The sequence below is a fragment of the Teleopsis dalmanni genome, chromosome 2 (genome assembly GCF_002237135.1).
Source record: "Teleopsis dalmanni isolate 2A chromosome 2, ASM223713v2, whole genome shotgun sequence".
Lineage (NCBI taxonomy): Eukaryota > Metazoa > Arthropoda > Insecta > Diptera > Diopsidae > Teleopsis > Teleopsis dalmanni.
The window spans coordinates 106,907,909-106,926,961 of NC_051847.1; positions in this window are offsets into that span (position 1 = coordinate 106,907,909).

A 19,053-nucleotide genomic window follows, 5' to 3' on the forward strand; every position below is an offset into this window, starting at 1 on the left:
CAAATATTTGTGGCGGATATATCTATTTTGTGTAGGATTTTATTGCAGGCAGAGTAGCCTGTTAGTGCACCAGAGAGTGACTGTCGACTCTTCTTGTTTGGATTGAAAACAATGCTGGGCCTTTTAGCTTTAAAATTCAGAAATTTTTTGGAATGACAAACCGTCTTTGCCATGCTAATATTTTATGATATTTTGTTGGATTAATTTTTTAATCTCTTTGTTATAGGAAATCAATATAATTAACGTATCGCTCTCTTGATGTGCTTTTATATATTTTACAAATTCGCTTTAAATCAGTTGCGTTTAAGATCGTTGCATGTTCGAATGCCCATATATAGTTGCTTGCATTGTTTAATAAATGCTTATTAATAAATGAATTAAATTGAACCTAAATCGTTGTGTAATTAAATTATTTGTTTTGAAGTTTGTTAGAACTTAGTTATTAATAATAATTTAATAAACCCTAAATTTTGTTGTTTGAATATAACAAATTTTGTCATATTGTGGTACAAGAATTGGTGCTTTGGTGGTCTGCGGATTAGTGCTGTGCGACCAATAATCTCCAACACTTTTGTTTTATGTTCTTGTTATTGAAGCCAAAAATTGAAGTTGAGCATGGACAGAAGGGAGCTAAATTATCATTAAGGGGCTAAATTATAATTTATTTGCTTATTTAACAGTTTTAAATGATCATTTATGGTCTTTAAATGACCGAATTTAACCCAATATGTGCGTCGTTTAGGTTTTTAGAAATGGTAGTGCTGCATATGCAAGTGAAACGAAATAAAAGATGGAACAAGTTTTAAGCTATTTGGTTGTCGAAATGTAAACAAAATATATTTAGAAACATTGGTAAATGTAAATACTCGATATAGTTTTATATATTTTATATTGTTTTTATATATTTATAATTAATTAAAGCAAGTTTCTTTAATTTTTCTTGCTTATCCATTTTGAATTTAAAATTCTTTCTTTTGCTTTTTCAATAACAAAAAACATATGATACAGCAACTTCTTAATGATAATTTATACCGTCTGTCAGGGTATTTTTAAAATTATCATTTAAGGCTGCTTAATCATAATTTAGTGCGCTTGTCTGTCAATGCTATTAGTTATTAATAATAATTTAATAAACCCTAAATTTTGTTGTTTGAATATATTGTGCTATAATTTTGTTATATTGTGCTATAAGAATTGGTGCTTTGGTAGTCTGCAGATTTGTGCTGTGCGACCAATAATCTCTAACACTCTTGTTTTATGTTCTTGTTATTGAAGCCAAAAATTGAAGTTGGGCCTATAAATGGCTCTTTTGCTCCATTTTGGCATATACGCCGGCCTTTTCGGTACCTTCTGTAGTGGACCTACCTCACTTACTTCTTAGCCACTTAACATTACTCATAAATAATAATAAGCAAATTTATGAATTGGTTGCCCTTCATGCATACCGTACAAGAAGCATAAGCAAAGCGACATAAACAAAAGAGTTTCATATTACCAACGAAAGTATTGACACACGCTGTTCCAATATTTGACGTTTGCTGAACACATGTTACAATACTTTCAATAATAATATTTCCTATATTGCAATAGACATGTGCAAGCAATATTGTCAATGCACTCTAATAATAACTTTGACGTTTGACCTAAATGAGCAAACAATGTAGTCGCAATGCAATGAATTCTGCAAGGTCAGCAATCACTTTGATTGGCTGCGGTTATACTTTTCCAGGTTTTATCTAGAATAAAGAGGCGGAGTCATGAGATCGCTATAATATAGAAAAATTTATAAATACCCAAACTATTGTTCAATAAAATAAGAATATACTTATGACTGCAGAAATATATGCGTTATTGACTTTATTCTCGCTCCTTTTGGCCACGTAACACTGGCCTAGGTACCAGCGGTAACAAGCCGCTTGATAACTTGTTCTTGATTGCATCAGTAGGTTTAGGATGCATGCTCGTATCAGGCAGGGATAATTACACGCACTCACAAGAAAAGTATTACGTCTCATTTTACCTGACGATCCTGTCTACATCTGAACGGGCTAACACATTACTTGGTGATCCAGCCATTACATTGATTAAATATTGCCCATACTTCCATTCATCCATTACACTTCGTATTTTTTGTGTTTGGATATCCAAATCGAAAATAACTGCTTGTAGATGGCCAGTTGATTGAGTGCATTGTTACACTCTATAAGGACTTTTGATGTGAGTGTGTAGCTGCATAGAGCTTTGAGGACTTGACTGTTTGATTGACTGTTTGAGAGTATTTCGATTTTAACTCTCTTAAGTCCTCTTTGGATAAGATCTCTGTGGTCTCTATTATAGCATAATAGTTCCGCATGAAAAATTGTGAAGTGTGTGGGCTAGTATGCCACTCCTTCCTTGATAGGAAGATGACTCTGTATCTCTTGTATCTCACCGTTTTCAAACCTGGTAAGAATTTGTAAGTGTCCAGTGAAATTTCCGTCCTACTTAAAGTAGTAGAAGAAGCCGTGGATAACTATATCAGGAATACTACACTGAAAAGAACTCCACTATACAGCTGCCAACACGCCTATTGGGCAGGTCAGTCCACAGAAACGACCCAGTATCAACTAAGATAACGATTCAAGATAACATGGATAAGAAAGAAATAGTAATCTGCGCTTTCTTAGATATTAAAGGAACATTTGATAACACTTCACATGAGATTATAAATTTACCTTCTTGTAGAAGAGGAATCAATGGCACACTTTCACTTTCAATGGATAAGTAAAATGCTCCGCACCAGCAGAGTGCAAATTCTGACCAGTAATGGCCATATTTTTGCAAATACTTAGCAGGGGCGTCCACAAGGTGGAGTATTATCACCTTTACTGTGGAGTATGGTGGTGGATGAACTATTGGTAAAACTGGATAAAAATGGCTTCTAAATCCAGGGATATGCCGATGGTGTAATAATAATCTGCATAAGAAAATTGGAATATATTTTGTGCGAAAGAATCCACTTAGGTCTAACATTAACAAAAGAATGGTGCAATTCGGTTGGGGTGAAAATAAATCCAGCAAAAACAACCAAATAATCACGAGGAAATACAAAATAAAAGATCTTAAACCCATCCGCTTAGATGGGTTAGAAATGAAACTTTGTGTTTGTGTTTTCATCATCTGATTTCATTTTATTTAAATAAAAAACTACTTATCGGCTAGTAGACAAACCAAATGAAAAAGGATGGCAAAAAATCCTTCTACTGAACCCTCCACGAGGGTGCCGTGTGGAAATGGGTCACACAGTTTTCTCGTCCTGTACGTTGTCAGGACGGTGCCCAGTTAAGATCAGGAGGAATTGAGTGAATGTCCTTAGCTCTTTAATAGCTAATAGCTAATCCTTAGCTCTCTAATCAGATGCTTTCTGATCATGGTTTGAAGGTCCCCTTAACTCGGGAATGTTACGCGATCCGTGCTCACCGAGTGTAGGTTCGCAGTCAAGCGGTCTGTCCGACTGTTTTTTTGCGGAGCCTTTCCAATATATGACCGCTTTGGGGAGTAACTGTGGTCTAGCCATGGTATGGGACGCTGCTCTGGTGGTCGCTTCTTTCGTCCAACTATCCTCGGGTCCGCAGCGCCTGTCTTACCGGGTAAGGTGGACGATTATGCATATGATATGAATTCTTCTGATAATGTCTCGGAACTCGTGGCTGGAGTGTATAAACCCACCAAACTTACGGAAGACGAATTGCTGAAATCGGACGACGAGATCGTTGCCGATTCCAATACCGGTTGTACCAGTCACAGTACATCGGCGTCTAACCCAATCCAATTAACATAAAAAAAAAAATCGACAGCATTCCATCTACCAGTCAAAGTAGACCATCTGCCAACCGCACGCCAACGCTTAAAACTGCCAGTCTTAGCAGTAAGGGCAATGCTAAATCACGCAAAAAAATAGCCAATATGGCACGCAAAAATCGATATCAGCGGGCGCTTTTTATGCTCAGAAAAATTGAGAGCAATAAAAAAGAAGGCAAGGTCCATGAACGAGATGAAGCCGACGCTGTTAAATACTGCGCCATTGTGGAGGAATATCTTTATGATGAAGGTCTGTGGCAGTCTGTTATTACCGGCAAGAACGTCGGAGATGGCGGCAAGCGTAACAGATCTCAGGAAGACCCCGGCAAGAAAGCGAAGCGTGACAAAGATGGAACGGGGATGGGAAGCTAATGTCAAGACCGGCACAAGCTACTCGTCCCTTCAGTGAAGTGGCGAGAGACCATCTTAATGTGGCCTTGATTGACGAACACAACTCTAACGGCAAGCTGCTGATGGAGAGGTGGGCGCTCATTGAGACCAAACTGTCCGAATTGGTTATGACTGAGCTCATGACTAATCCGGGGTCCGTTCCTTCTTTTGACTGTGCACATATCGTCCGTGGTCACCGAGTGATGAGATGCGACGACGAGTATTCGCGGAGTTTTCTCAGCAAGGCGATCGCTAAGATGTGTGAGAACTCGGACGGTTTAAAGCTCAAACTTGTCCCTGCGGCGGAAATTTCATCAAGGCCTTGAGCGAGCGTATGGTTACCCAAAAACCTTGGTCCTCCTCACCTTATTCTGCAGCAGCTAAAGCTACAAAATCCAGAAATCCAGATGGAAGACTGGTCGGTTTTCAAGACCGAAGAACAGCAAAAACACAACCAATCATACCTACTAGAAGTAGATCAACAAAGAATGCTTGCCAGTCATTGAGGCCAACGACTGCAAGCTGTGTTACGGCATCCGGAAGGCAAAAATTAAAATCTTCAAAAACGCGTCACCGGATAATATTTTGGATGAGGTTGAGGGCACTAGTAAGCTGCTAGATGACCTCATCATCGATAACAAACCTTGTTGATGTATCAATGGCCAAGGTCGTGCAGATAAACCTGAAACACTCTAAGTGTACCACGGATAATCTGGCTGTCTTACTCAGGGAGGAGGACATCGACCTTGCCATCATCCAAGAGCCCTGGGTTCATAGCTCATGTGTCAAAGGGCTCAACATCAATGGGTATAATCTTTTTTATGAAAAAGGACAGGGTAAGCCTAGATCGTGCATTTTAGCAAAAACGCACCTTAATGCTTTTCTCTGCTCTCATTTAAGCTCTTTAGATATCACCACCATCCGGATAGAGCGGAAGCTAAAACTTGCGGTTTTAGTAACATCCGCCTATATGCCACACGATGATGAGGCACCTCCAGAGGGGGTACTACTAGTCCAAAATTTCGCGCAGACCGAGAAGCTAGCCTTGCTGATGGGTTGTGACGCCAATGCCCGGCATTCTTTGTGGGGAAGCTCGGAAATTAACGATAGAGGTGAGTCTCTTTTTGATTTTATATTAAGACGTAACCTAGAAGTATGTAATAAGGGTAATACTCCCACCTTCATTTTTCCGAGTACGGATGAACATGTAGGCTGGGAAGAGGTTTTAGATATTACCCTTTGTTCGACTTCCCGCTCTTTAACGATCAATGATTGAAGAGTTTCAGCCAGGAACTCCTTCTCTGATCATAGATATATATTATGTTTGTGATGGATATTCCTATGGATGCAAAGCAATCTCACCGTAATCCCAGGAAGACAAACTGGGATACTATCAGGTCATTGCTCAGTAGCAAAATCAACATAGCCCCCGCTCCAATTAACTCGATTAGGGAATTGGAAAGTAGGGTCAACTCTTTGACAAATAATATTATTTCTTCCTTTGAAGCATCATGTCCTCGCTCGTATCCGAAAAAGTGTAGGCTACCATGGTGAAACGAGAAGCTCTCTTTACTCCGCAGGAATGCAAGAAGAGCTTTCAACGAAAGCTATCGGACTAAGGGTTGGACTCCATATAAGGATGCGCTTAGAGTTTAGAAAAAAGCACTTCGGGAATCCAAGAAATTGTCATGGAGTTCTCATTGCCAGCAAATTAAAAGCATTAAAGAATCGGCTAGACTAGCCAAACTGCTAGCAAACGGCCACTCCTGCCCCTCTCTCATTAACAAAGTGGATGGAAATCCAGTTAAATCCCTAACGGAATCCTTCTCACTATTTGTAGATACCCATTTTCCTGGTTCCTCGGGTGATCCCCCAAAGGTATTGCCGTATCGTTCAGCTAATTCTGGCGATACTATACAGTCAGTGGTATCATCTAGAGGGATCAAATGGGCCATCGATTCCTTCTCTCCATATAAATGTCCGGGTCCTGACGGGATCTCACCAATTATATTACAATCTCTGGGAGATGTAGCTGTAAATTGGCTGTCCACGATTTTCTGTAGCTGCTTTTCACTTAATCATGTCCCCAGCGGCTGGAGACAAGTTAGAGTAGTTTTTATTCCAAAAGCAGGTAGAACAGGCCACAGAACGGCTAAAGATTATAGGCCCATCAGCCTTACTTCATTCTTACTTAAAACTATGGAAAGACTGATCGATGCTTACATCAGATCTTTACACAGTTTCGCTAAAACATCAAGGGCTCAACATGCATATCTCAAAGGGAATTCCACAGAAACGGCTCTACATGAGGTTGTTACCGTGGTGGAGAAATCTCTTGGATGTAAATAATCCAAGATAATAACGTCAGTGTGGTAGCCATTCAGGATGCTCTCAGCAAAATGAACATCCCGGCCTGCATCTCCTGATGGATCGCTTTTATGCTTGGGTTTAGAATCATCAATACAGAGATGGGCAATCTTAGCATTAAGAAATGCATCAGTAGGGGTACACCACAAGGGGGAGTGTTATCTCTCTTATTATGGATTTTAACAATGAACTCACTGCTTTTAAGGCTTAACCAGGGTGGAGTCAAAGCAGTAGTGTATGCAGATGATGTTGTCTTTCTGGTAACAGGCATGTTCCCTTCGGTGTTGAGTAGCATCATGGAGGGCGCTTTTCTGAACCTTAGTAAATGCGCCTCAAAGAGTGATGTAGGTGTTAATCATTCTAAGACAGAACTGTTACTGTTTACCAAAAAATATAAAATTCCAAACTTTTCGCTGCCAAGATTAAATGACCAAAGATTAACTCTTTCGCACAAAGTTAGGTATCTAGGAGTAATTCTTAACACAAAACGTAACTGGAAAGCCAACATCGACGAAAGAATTCGTAAAGCTTGTGTGGCATTCTATGCGTGCAAAAGGATGTACGATAAGAGCTGGGGATTGCAGCCCAAATTGATTCTCTGGCTTTACACAGCCGTCGTTCGGCCAATATTAACATATGGATGTCTAGTGTGGTGGCCTTCGTTGAACAAAGAGTACATTGTTCAAAGACTAACCAGAATGCAAAGATCTGCCTGTGTGGGAGCTACAGGGGCTCTAAGATCTTGCCCCACCAGTGCGCTCAATGTCATACTTAACTTGCAACCTATTGATATTTACATCAAGCAAGCTGCTACTCTCAGCGCACAGAGGCTTAAAGATCTAAACTATTGGCGCTCGAGTGCTTTAGGACATGGTAATATCGCATCACTCTATCCGATAGATGATGCCAGGGATTTAGACTATCTATGTCCTCGGTTACTATTCGACAATAACTTCGCCACCAAAATTCCTTCAAGAGGGGATTGGGAGGCGGGATTGATTACAACTCCAGGAAAGATAGCGATCTACACCGACGGGTCTAAAATGGATGAGGGTGTTGGAGCCGGAATCTTTTCTACGAACCTGATGATTAGTAAAGTATACCACCTTTCAGATTCCACCTCAATATTTCACGCTGAAGTTTTTGCCATCCTTAGAGCAAATGTTCTTGCTTTAAGTATGCGCCTTTATGGAAAAGAGGTCTGCATTCTAACTGACAGTCAGGCAGCTATTAAAGCTCTATCAGCAGTCTGTATGTCATCGAGATTAGTAGAAGAATGAAGGAAATTATCAGTGAACTAAGTGAGAGGTCCAAGGTTACTCTAGTATGGGTTCCTGGGCATTCTAATATTGTGGGAAATGAGCGCGCTAACGAGCTTGCTAAGCTAGGCGCCTCTTCCACGGATAGCCCTATTTCGATCGATGCCCCTGTCAGCTACGGGCGTAGACTGATTTGTGACCATTTTTTGCAACAGGCAAAAAGTGAGTGGACCCTTACTGTCTCAGCAGCCAGATCAAGGACTACTTGGCCCATCTATTCCAAATATAGAACCTCTGACTTAATCTGTAGAAACAAATCTGATGTTTCTAAGCTAATATCTGTCTTAACGGGTCACTGATCCATAGGACGGCATGAAGCTAGACTTGGTCTTGCCTGTGGTACTTCATGTAGTGCGTGTCTACCAATACTTGAAGAAATGGCACCATAACACCTGATGTGTTTTTGTCCAGGTCTGGCCAGAACTAGGTTTAAGTTTCTAGGGGTTCCTTTCTTCAACTCACTTAGCGATATCTCCAGCATCGGCATTAGCCAGATTCTTGCCTTTGTTAATGGCTCTGGTTGGTTCTAGTTTGACCCTCTATCTACTACCCACTATCACGAGGTTTTTGTGGATTCAAAACGGCTTTCATCCTTAGCTATTTAAGGAGGATTCGTCCTCTCTCCACCACAACTAACTAACTAACTAGCCGATAAGGAATCCTATATTTAAATTAGAAATAAAACCACAAAAGGAGGTGAAATTTTTGGATATAATTTAAGACCAAAAATTTCTATAGAAATTTCACATGCAAGAAGTAACAAAAAGGCAACCAAAGCTTTTATGACATGTAGATCCATCGCAGGTAAGATTTGAGGATGTACACCAAAGTCACTATGATGGATATATATAGTACTAACGGATCAATAGTCTGGCAGAACTGCACAAAACAACAAAGCGTTATCAACACACTCAACAAAGTACATCGACTTTCATGTATAAGCATAACAGGAGTAATGAGAGCATGTCCCACGTCATCAATTGAAGTACTCCTAGAAGTTACATCTATTCACATCTATGTGCCAAGGTGAACATACTCGGCTGGAACAATCAGTTACATTTGATATGAATTCTGGGACATGCTGGTGTCCAAGGCAATTAAATGGCAGACAAACTTGCATGAAGAGCCGCAGCCTCAAGAATGATAGGCCCAGAACCATTCTGTGGTCTAGGCAAAGGAACTCTATCTATTCTTATGAATGGTGCAGAGGAAAAAGGAAAGAGAAACCTATTGGGAAAGGATACCAGGACTCTTACAATCTAAAATGCTGTTAGTGACTTACAACCTAAAACGCTTCAAAGATTGCATAGCACAATCAAAAAACAACCTAAAAATTAATACGGGATTATTGACCGGTCACTGTAGATTGAATAATCACCTATCGAAGTTAGGAATTCAATCCAACTCAGACTGCAGATACTGTAGAGAAGAGAGAGAAACTGCATACCAAGTGCTTGGAGAGTGTTTGGCACTGATGCACAAGCAGAAGACACACCTAGGAGGGTATTTCATGGATCATAAAGATTCAAGTCTAGGAAAGGTAGGCTCTATACTGTCTCTCATTAATGATATCGGAATTAGAGAAGCATTCTACCCCGAGCAAGGGGCACAATAGATCTTTTAGGTGGCAGTGCATAATCCCTTCTTTTAATAATAAATAATGTGATGAGTGTACTTGCATTGCAGGTTCAGTGTTCATGAGTGCAGTCATATTTAAGAACGCCAGCCTCTGAAATTTGCTCATTTTTGATATAGCTGTGACTGTTGCCGGACCTACAGCATAATCAACTTGAGCATCACGTTCGAACATCCCTTTCGCACATATGCATAGCTGAAACATTATATGTAAATATTGTAAATAAGTATCTGAAATAAAGTAACACTTCCTTTTGAAGTGTAATAAATCAACACAATTGGTGACCCGATGCAAGCACATACGATACTGGTGCGTACAGTAAATAGCAGAACTCTCAACATTGTGCACCATTGTGAACCCAATTTTACTGTCATTCTAATGACTATCGCAAGTGATATATTTTGTTAAAGAGAAAAAAATAAGTCAATTTCATGACTACAACATTGTTTTAACATAAAAAGCGCAAATGGAATTTGATCAACATATGCCGATCCAACCGCAATGACCTTAATCTAGACAAATTGGAAAAACTAAGCGATCTAACACTGCATCAGCTTTAAAAAGATCAAGATCTCAATCACGGCTAAGCAAATCTAACAAACATTTTTAAATACCAAGCAAAAGTAAATTATTTCGTTGGTACCATTTTAAATATTTACAACCATGCACATTTGCGAACAGTAAACAACTGAAAAACTAATGGGTGTGTCGTCTTTGGTGACGGGAGAGCATTGCCCAGAAATTGGTCCGCTATTTATTTGTGATAAAAAAAACCAGGTTTCTCATCGACTCAGGAGCAGATGTATCAGTTTATCTGGTTTAAAAACTTGAAAAATTAAATACACCTGAAGCCTTAACTTTGTATACAGAATATCAAACACTTATTAGGACATGTGGTAAGATGAAATTTATAATTAACTTTGATTTCAAAAGACAACTGGCAGGGAAATTTATTGTAGACAAGGTTATAAAATCTAATATGGATTCTGAATTTCTCTCGCATTTTGGTTCCCTAATTGATATTAAAAATAACCAATTGATTGATCCTTTAACTAAATCAGAATGCAGTGGACTATGTGTTTAAAACAATATTTCTGTTACATCAATTTCTTCGACAGAAATAAATTCAGTGGTTCACAAATTAAATTTTCACACCAAAATGAGACACAATATAGATCATTACATTGAAACAATAGCTGGTGTACCAATATTTTGCAAATCTCATCGTTTATCACCTAAAAACTGAAAGATTGTGAAAAGGAATTCGATGAAATAATGAAACTGGGGACTTGTCGTCCATCCAACAGCAATTGATGCACTTGCATTCATGGTCAACAATTTTAATTCTACAACCATTCCACACAGGTGAGTTGTGCCACACATACTGTAACGACACTTTTTTGTCGCTGATGATGCTGAGGTATACTCAGCCGTTGTCCAGGGGTCGTTGCAATATAATTTATTTTTTTCGAAATCAAAGACAATTTAGTATATGTGATTACTGATTTATTTAGAATTATAATTTAAAAAAAAGAAAAACAAATGATACAATATAAATATTATGATGAATTGTGTTGGCCTCCTATAGAAACTTTCGGGGTTTGGCTAAATGATCTCGACGTTGTATAGTACTTCCGGACAGGTGTCGCTCTACTTGGAATTTTATTTCGGATTACAGAACATCAACCTATTAATCCAGATGTGTAAGCTATCTTCACTTATTATCCACTACTGGTCAAGACGTATGAACTACCTTGACGTTTATACAAAGTTACCAGTCAAGACGTATGAACTACCTCGACGTTTACACAAAGCTACCAGTCAAGACGTATGAACTACCTTGACGTTTATATAAAATACTAGTCGAGACGTATAAACTAGCTTGACGTTTACACAAAGCTATTAGTCAAAACGTATGAACTACCTTGACGTTTATACAAAACTTCGAATTTCTAATTACTTGTTTTCGCAAAGACGTATGACTGCCTTCGAGAGTTTTCCAACAAGTCATCTTTTTTTTTTGTTTTTTTGTTTTGTTTTTATAGCGCATACATTGCTTCAGCTAGCTTGCATTTTTGACAACGTTGCTGTTTTTCGCTTTCGCCGCAGTTCTTTTAATAATTTGAGCGCGCATCAATTTTTGCAGAAAGTTCTTTGCACAAAAGCTCTTTTGACATTTCTTGTTTTGTTTATATATTTTAAATGTGCTTTCTTTTACTCAGTGTCAGTAGTGCCGGTGTTTAATATTTATATTTATTAATTAAGATTTAAATAAATATTATAATTATTAAAAGTATTAATATAAATAATAAATAAGGTGAGTGTATTATTTATTTGTTTAAATGTATTTTATATTCCTTGCGTTTTCAATGTAATCTTAGGTTTATTCATTTGGTGTCGTTACATGCATGCGGGGGTGGGTTTATGGTAAGTTATTTACATTAACAATAAATTAATAAGTTAGACCGATTCGAATAGCAAAGAAAGGCAAAGACAAAAATTTTTTTTATTTAATTTATTGAATTAAAATTATTAATTCGCGTTATTTCCTTAACGCGATAAGCGAACTTGTAGAGAAACATTTGCATAGCTTCTTTGTAAAATTGCACCCAAAAAAGGCGCTTTACATATAGTAAGTTAAAAAATATGCATAACAGATGTCTCTACAAAAAGAATAGCTTTGAAACAAAAATAGGCAAGCTCAAAGATTAACTTTCAATTCGTTGAACTTGTGTTTCCAAATAAAGCTGTAGTTTATAAGCTCGTTCTAATTTAAAGCACGGCAAGTGCTTTGGTTGGTGTCACTAATTAAATAAAAATAAGTGACAATAAAACCTGGAACTTGAGCATTGAAAGTTTGTGCAGCCTTGGCTTCTTGTGGATAAACACGATTAGTCATCGCTTCTAATTTGACAGGCACGAGTTCTAAGCCTGGCACTTGCAGTCCAAACAAATTATATACGGACTATAAACTAATTAAATAAAATTCGATTATTTCCAAAGACCACTGATGAAGAGTACTTGGCAATACTCGAAACAGCGTTGTATGGTCAGCCAAATTTCAATAAATTAAATAAAAAAATTTTGTCTTTGCCTTTCTTTGCTATTCGAATCGGTCTAACTTTTAAATAGTTTCTTTCGTCATAAAAAGACACGCCATTATCGGCAAGAAAAAATTTACCTTAAAAATTAGAATTATAGGAAATATGAACAATAATATTGTTCAGCTTTTCCTTAACGCGATTAGCGAACTTGTAGAGAAACATTTGCATATCTTCTTTGTAAAATTGCATCCAAAAAAGGCGCTTTACATATAGTAAGTTAAAAAATATGCACAACAGATGTCTCTACAAAAAAAATAGCTTTGAATCAAAAATAGGCAAGCTCAAAGATTAACTTTCAATTCGTTGAACTTGTGTTTCCAAATAAAGCTGTAGTTTATAAGCTCGTTCTAATTTAAAGCACGGCAAGTGCTTTGGTTGGTGTCACTAATTAAACAAAAATTTTTTTTTTTTTTATTTCATTTTCTTATATTGCGATCTGTCAATTCAGAGTAGACAATAAACAATATTTAAAAGTGACTAAATACTTAAAAGTCCATTTTGAGCTTGAATGGACTGAGCTCAGTAGCACATCCGTCTGTTGAAGTCGGACACATTAAAGTTCCAATGGCGTTTGTTTGCGGAGGCGTGTGAACGTTCTTCCTTCTGCTATAATTCTGCTCATAAAATGGTTGGGATGATGTAACATACGATTTTTGTGTTTACTAGCTTGGCTTTTTATGACATCCTTAACTACCGGAATGTTGAGATCGCGATGTATACATTCATTTGTTATATATCTAGGAGCATTTAAGATTAATCTAAGGGTTTTTGATTGAAAACGTTGGATAATCTAAATATTTGAAGATGCAGCAGTTCCCCAGAGTTCAATGCCATATGTCCAGATTGGTTTGAGTATCGCTTTGTAGATAAGAAGTTTATTTTCCACGGAAAGCTTTGAACTTTTGTTTAGTATCCAGTAGAGCTCCCGCATTCTGATGCCAAGTGCTTTTCTTTTGGTAAAAATATGGTGCTTCCAAGTTAGTTTTGTGTCAAAGTGTATTCCTAAATATTTCACTCGGGTAGATTGAGGGATTGAAATATCGTTAAGGCGTACCGCTGGGCAATTTTTCATTCTCATTGTGAAGGTTATTTGTGAAGACTTAGTCTCATTTGCTTTTATTCTCCAGGTTTTAAGCCACTGGGAAATGTTATCTAGCGCTCGCTGGAGTTTGTTTGATGCTAACTGGTGATTTTCGTCTGTAGCAATTACCACAGTATCATCGGCAAAAGTTCCAATCTCAGTACCAACGGTGGTAGGCAAGTCGTTAGTGAAGTGTAAGTATAACACAGGTCCCAAGACACTGCCTTGTGGCACTCCAGCATGAATTGGTTGCAAAGTTGATATTTCATCCCCCTGTTTTACAAAGAAATATCGTGATTCGATGTAAGATTTTAAGAAAATATAGTAATTAGTTGGGAGCATCTTTTTAAGCTTAAACAATAGGCCGTTATGCCAAACTTTATCAAATGCCTGGGATATGTCCAGAAATGCTGCTGTGCAGTACTTCCTTTTGTCAAATGCTTATGTATAACATTAACCACTCTGTGTACTTGCTCTATTGTACTGTGCTTTTTTCTAAAACCAAATTGATATTCCGGAATTAGTCTCCTTCTATTGACAATGGGCATTAATCTGGTAAGAAATAAATTTTCCAACAACTTTGACATAACCGGTAGAAGACTAATTGGTCTATATGACTTAACATCTTTTGCCGTTTTCCCAGGTTTGAGTTTCATGGTAATTTGAGCCACCTTGAATTGGGGAGGGATAAAGCCTTTTGTGACAATAGAATTAAAAATGTTTCGCAGCAGTACTATTGCTTCATCCGGTAACTCCTTTAATATTTTTGAAGTAATTAGGTCATAGCCGGGTGCTTTATTTATTTTTAGTTTTTTGATTTCAAATTTTATGTCGAAAATGGAGAATTTTTGTATTGAAAGGTCCAGTTGGTGCGTTTGCTGTAATACCTCTCTAATCTCTTCAGATATACTATTTGGGGCTTCATTAATGTTTGGAATAAAAACTGAAGACAGATGACCGTAAATACTTTGCATTTTTCTGTATCTGTTCGGGCCCATTGCCCAAGTTCGTTTTTTACTGGTGCATTGTGCTTTGATGTCTGTTTCTTGATTGCTCGCCAGAGAGAGTAGTTGCTGGAATTAGTTGCATCTAGTCTTTGGAGATTTCTTTGTATTTCCAAATTTCTGGTTGTTTTCAGATGTTCTTTTAGATTTTTGATCAGCACATTAAAAAGTTTTTTATCTTTCGGAGATTTGGTTTGTTGCCAGCGCATTCTCGCTGCTCTTTTGGCTCTTATAAGTTCTTGAGTCGTACTACATAATGGTGTGGCGAATTGTTGCATGTGTGAAGGCGTGGATCTAAAGGCTGATTGTTGAATACTCCTTATAAGATGTTCGGTTGCAAGCGCAATTTCTTCTTCTGTTTTAAGCGCCATTTTTTCATCAAGTAATGCCTTAAGTGTATGCCTAAAGGCATCCCAGTTGGTTAATTTGTTGTGCAGATAACATTTTTGAACTTTAAGTTGTATATTCGATTTTATCCATAATAATACTGGTAATACGAGTGATCTGATGAAAGATCAAAGCTAGACTTACAGAACGTGTCGTTTTGTCGCACTCCTTTAGTAACAAAAAAGTTTAACAAGTCTGGCATTTTTTTGGGATCCGTGGGCCAATAAGTTGGTTCTCCAGACGAGATAGTTGTAAGGTTAAATAAAAATATTAAATAAAAATAAGTGACAATAAAACCTGGAACATGAGCATTGAAAGTTTGTGCAACCTTGGCTTCTTGTGGATAAACACGATTAGTCATCGCTTCTAATTTGATAGGCACAAGTTCTAAGCCTGGCACTTGCAGTCCAAACAAATTATATACGGACTATAAACTAATTAAATAAAATTCGATTATTTCCAAAGACCACTGATGAAGAGTACTTGGCAATACTCGAAACAGCGTTGTATGGTCAGCCAAATTTCAATAAACTAAATAAAAAAAATTTTTGTCTTTGCTTTTCTTTGCTATTCGAATCGGTTTAACTTTTAAATAGTTTCTTTCGTCATAAAAAGACACGCCATTATCGGCAAGAAAAAATTTACCTAATAAATTAATAAATTAAATTATTTAAATTAACAATAAAAATTAACCAGTTTTCATTGCAGATATCAACTCCACACTGATTGTATTGGGTTGGAAATTAGTTAAAATTTCCATCCTTACAATACATGATATCAGATCTTTTCTTGACGAAAGGAAAATATTCACCAAACTGGATATTGTTAAAGCGTATCATCAAATTCCAGTAGCTGAAGAAGACATTAAAAATACTGCAATCACTACACCAATTGGAAATGTTGAATTCAGAAGAATAGCATTCGGTTTATGCAATGCAGCACCTACCTTTCAAAGATTGATGATTCAGGTATTGTAAAGTTCAGTTTGTGCATATGTCCATATCGAACATATTCTCATTGCATTAAGTATTTTAACAGAATATAACGAGCATTTAAAAAACTGTTGCAGTGTTTACGAAAATTTGGTTTAACTATCAAATTAGAGAAATGTGGGATATTTAATCTCTTCTAGAGGTTCACAACCACTACCTGCTAGAGTCACGGCTATGTTATAATATCAATTCCCAGAAACGGTACAGCAGCTAAAAAGATTTTTGGGTATGCAAAATTTTTATAGAAGATTCATCTCAAATGCAACAGCATCACATGATGCATTACATAGCATACAGAAATATAATGTGAGAGGTATTTGCTATCCGAAACACAATGCTAATGTCTTATTAACAGTAGACGCTTCAGACTTCGCGCTTGGAGCAGTTCTTCAACAACAAATTGACTGTAAATGGAAGCCAGAAGGATTTTCTTCAAAAGAAACTAACAAGCGCACAAATCAAGTACAGTGCATAGAGAATTGCTAGCTATTTATGCAATAATTAAACATTTTTTGAATTTTTAAATGGTCGACAGTTTACAATTTTTGCTGACCACAAATCTTTAATTTTTGAGTTTTAGCAAAAACTATAGACAGCGTTACCCAGACAGTTAAGACATCTGGATGTTATTTCGCAGTATACCACTGATATTCAGCATACACAAGGCAAAAATAATATAGCAGATACACTATGAAGAGTAACGACCATTTCATTGCCAATACCGATCAATTATAAACAACTATATGAAGAACAACAAATTGACAAAGAATTGCAACGTCTTAAAAAATCTTCATATTCGGGTATAATATTGAAATCAATTATCTTACCGGATATGGATTGTGCATTATATTATATTATATTATGACACCTCAACGTCATAAATAAGGTCATCATTTCTACATTGAAGAGAAAAATTTTCGACATAATTTACTCACTTGCGCATCCTGATGTGAAGGCAACAATCAAATTAATAAAGCAACGTAGCAGTTATTAAAAAAGATGTGACAGATTGAATAAGACAATGCATGGCATGTCAAAATACTAAAGTTAACCGACATACTAAAACAGCAGTCAGCGATTTTCAGTTTTGAACTCAACGGTTTATCAATTTTCACATAGATATCGTGGGTCCGTTACCAGAGTTTCAAGGGTAAAGAAATGTTTTCACTTGCATTGACAGATTTGCCAAATGGCCAGAAATATTGCCTATAGAAGACATATCAGCAGTATCAGTTGCCAATGCTTTTATGCATACATAGATTTCACGATTTGGAGTACCAAAACAAATAGTTTCAGACCAAGGCAGGCAATTGGAATCGGAACTTTTCCGAACATTAACCAACATGGCATAAAACATTTAAAACCGCCTTAAAATATCACGAAACAAGTAATTGGGTTGAAGCACTACTATTAGTGTTACTGTGTCTGAGATGCAAAGTACTACAAAATGAAAACGTTTCAATTGTCGAGATGGTTTGCGGTACTACACTAAAACTTCCGAAAAATTTATTTGAGCCGGATGACAACACACTGTAATGATCAATTTTTTTTGCTCTTTATCGAAACAAAATTAGTCTTACAGCTGTTGTGAATGCATCTTCAATAGGGTGTCATCAGAGTCAGGTCGACCGGCAGAAAATGGTGAGCGCGCATGTAAGAGAGGCGCAGGAGATAAACCGGTCGATTCTGACGAGCTTTTTTCGAACAACGTGTGCAGTTGAGGGAGATCTTGCAGAACCTCGTGGTAGCAGAGTTCAGTTGAAAATAAGCAAGCGAAGTGTAGAGGCATACATATTTTATGTATGTGACTTAATTAAGTTGAAACAAACATCGGAGCCGGAAAATTATTTAAAATATTTTAAAGTTTTCAATTAAAATTAAATTATATTCATTATTTACTAAATAAATGGAAAAACTGCACTTAAGAAATGTTATAAATAAAATATACTTTTAAATAATGGAATTAAATAATTTATTATTAAATATTTTAAAAGTTGAAAATAAGCAATTGAAGTGTATAGGCATACATATTTTATGTATGTGACTTAACATTTTTGGCGCAGCCGGTAGGATCACATTTTTTTCAAAATGTGAACGGAAGTGAAAACAATATTAGAAAAAATGTGTTCTTGATAATTGAACGATATTACTTTTTTTTATATATAAAACCTTACGAATTTAAAAATTTGAACAAATTTTATAAAATATTGTATAATATTGTATGTATAATATTGAAAATCACATTTTTACAAAGTGTGAACGGAAGTGAAAATAAGAAGGAAAAATGTGTTCTTAATAATGGTACGGTATTTTTTTTGAAAATTTGAACGTTAAAACTTTTGTCACATTAAATAAAAGAAATCGTGGTTATAATTAATAAACTTAATTACATTGCAAATATAGAAAATTTTTGTAAAAAAAAAATAAATAAAACAAAAAATCGAAAGTGGATTATGTATATTAACAATTTTGTTAAAAAACATTGGAATTGGTTTAAAAAAAAAAAAAAGAAAAACGAGAACAACCATGCGTTCAACAGCAAAAGCGCAAAGAAAAAACGTGGTTTTCACTTAGGCAAAGTTAAGTTTTTGTAAGAAAAGTTAAGAGAAGTAAAGTTTCTAAGAGAACTAATATTTTACTTTGGCCTTACTCTAGCAGTCTAAAATAAAAAACAAGAGAGATATAAAGAAAAACAAGAGTGCAAAAACATTAAAGTGCAATTATCAAAATATAATAAAATAAAAAAAAAAAAGCTTTTGGACTTCAAAGCTCAACGGACGGCAGCAGCAGAAAATTAAACATTAATTTAATATTAATTTAATTTTATATTTAAAGACGCAAAAATCAAAGTGTAAATTGTGTTTACTTTAAATAAACTATAAACAGAATAAAACTTTTAAAACAAAGTTTAATTTGGAATTTTGTTGGAAACT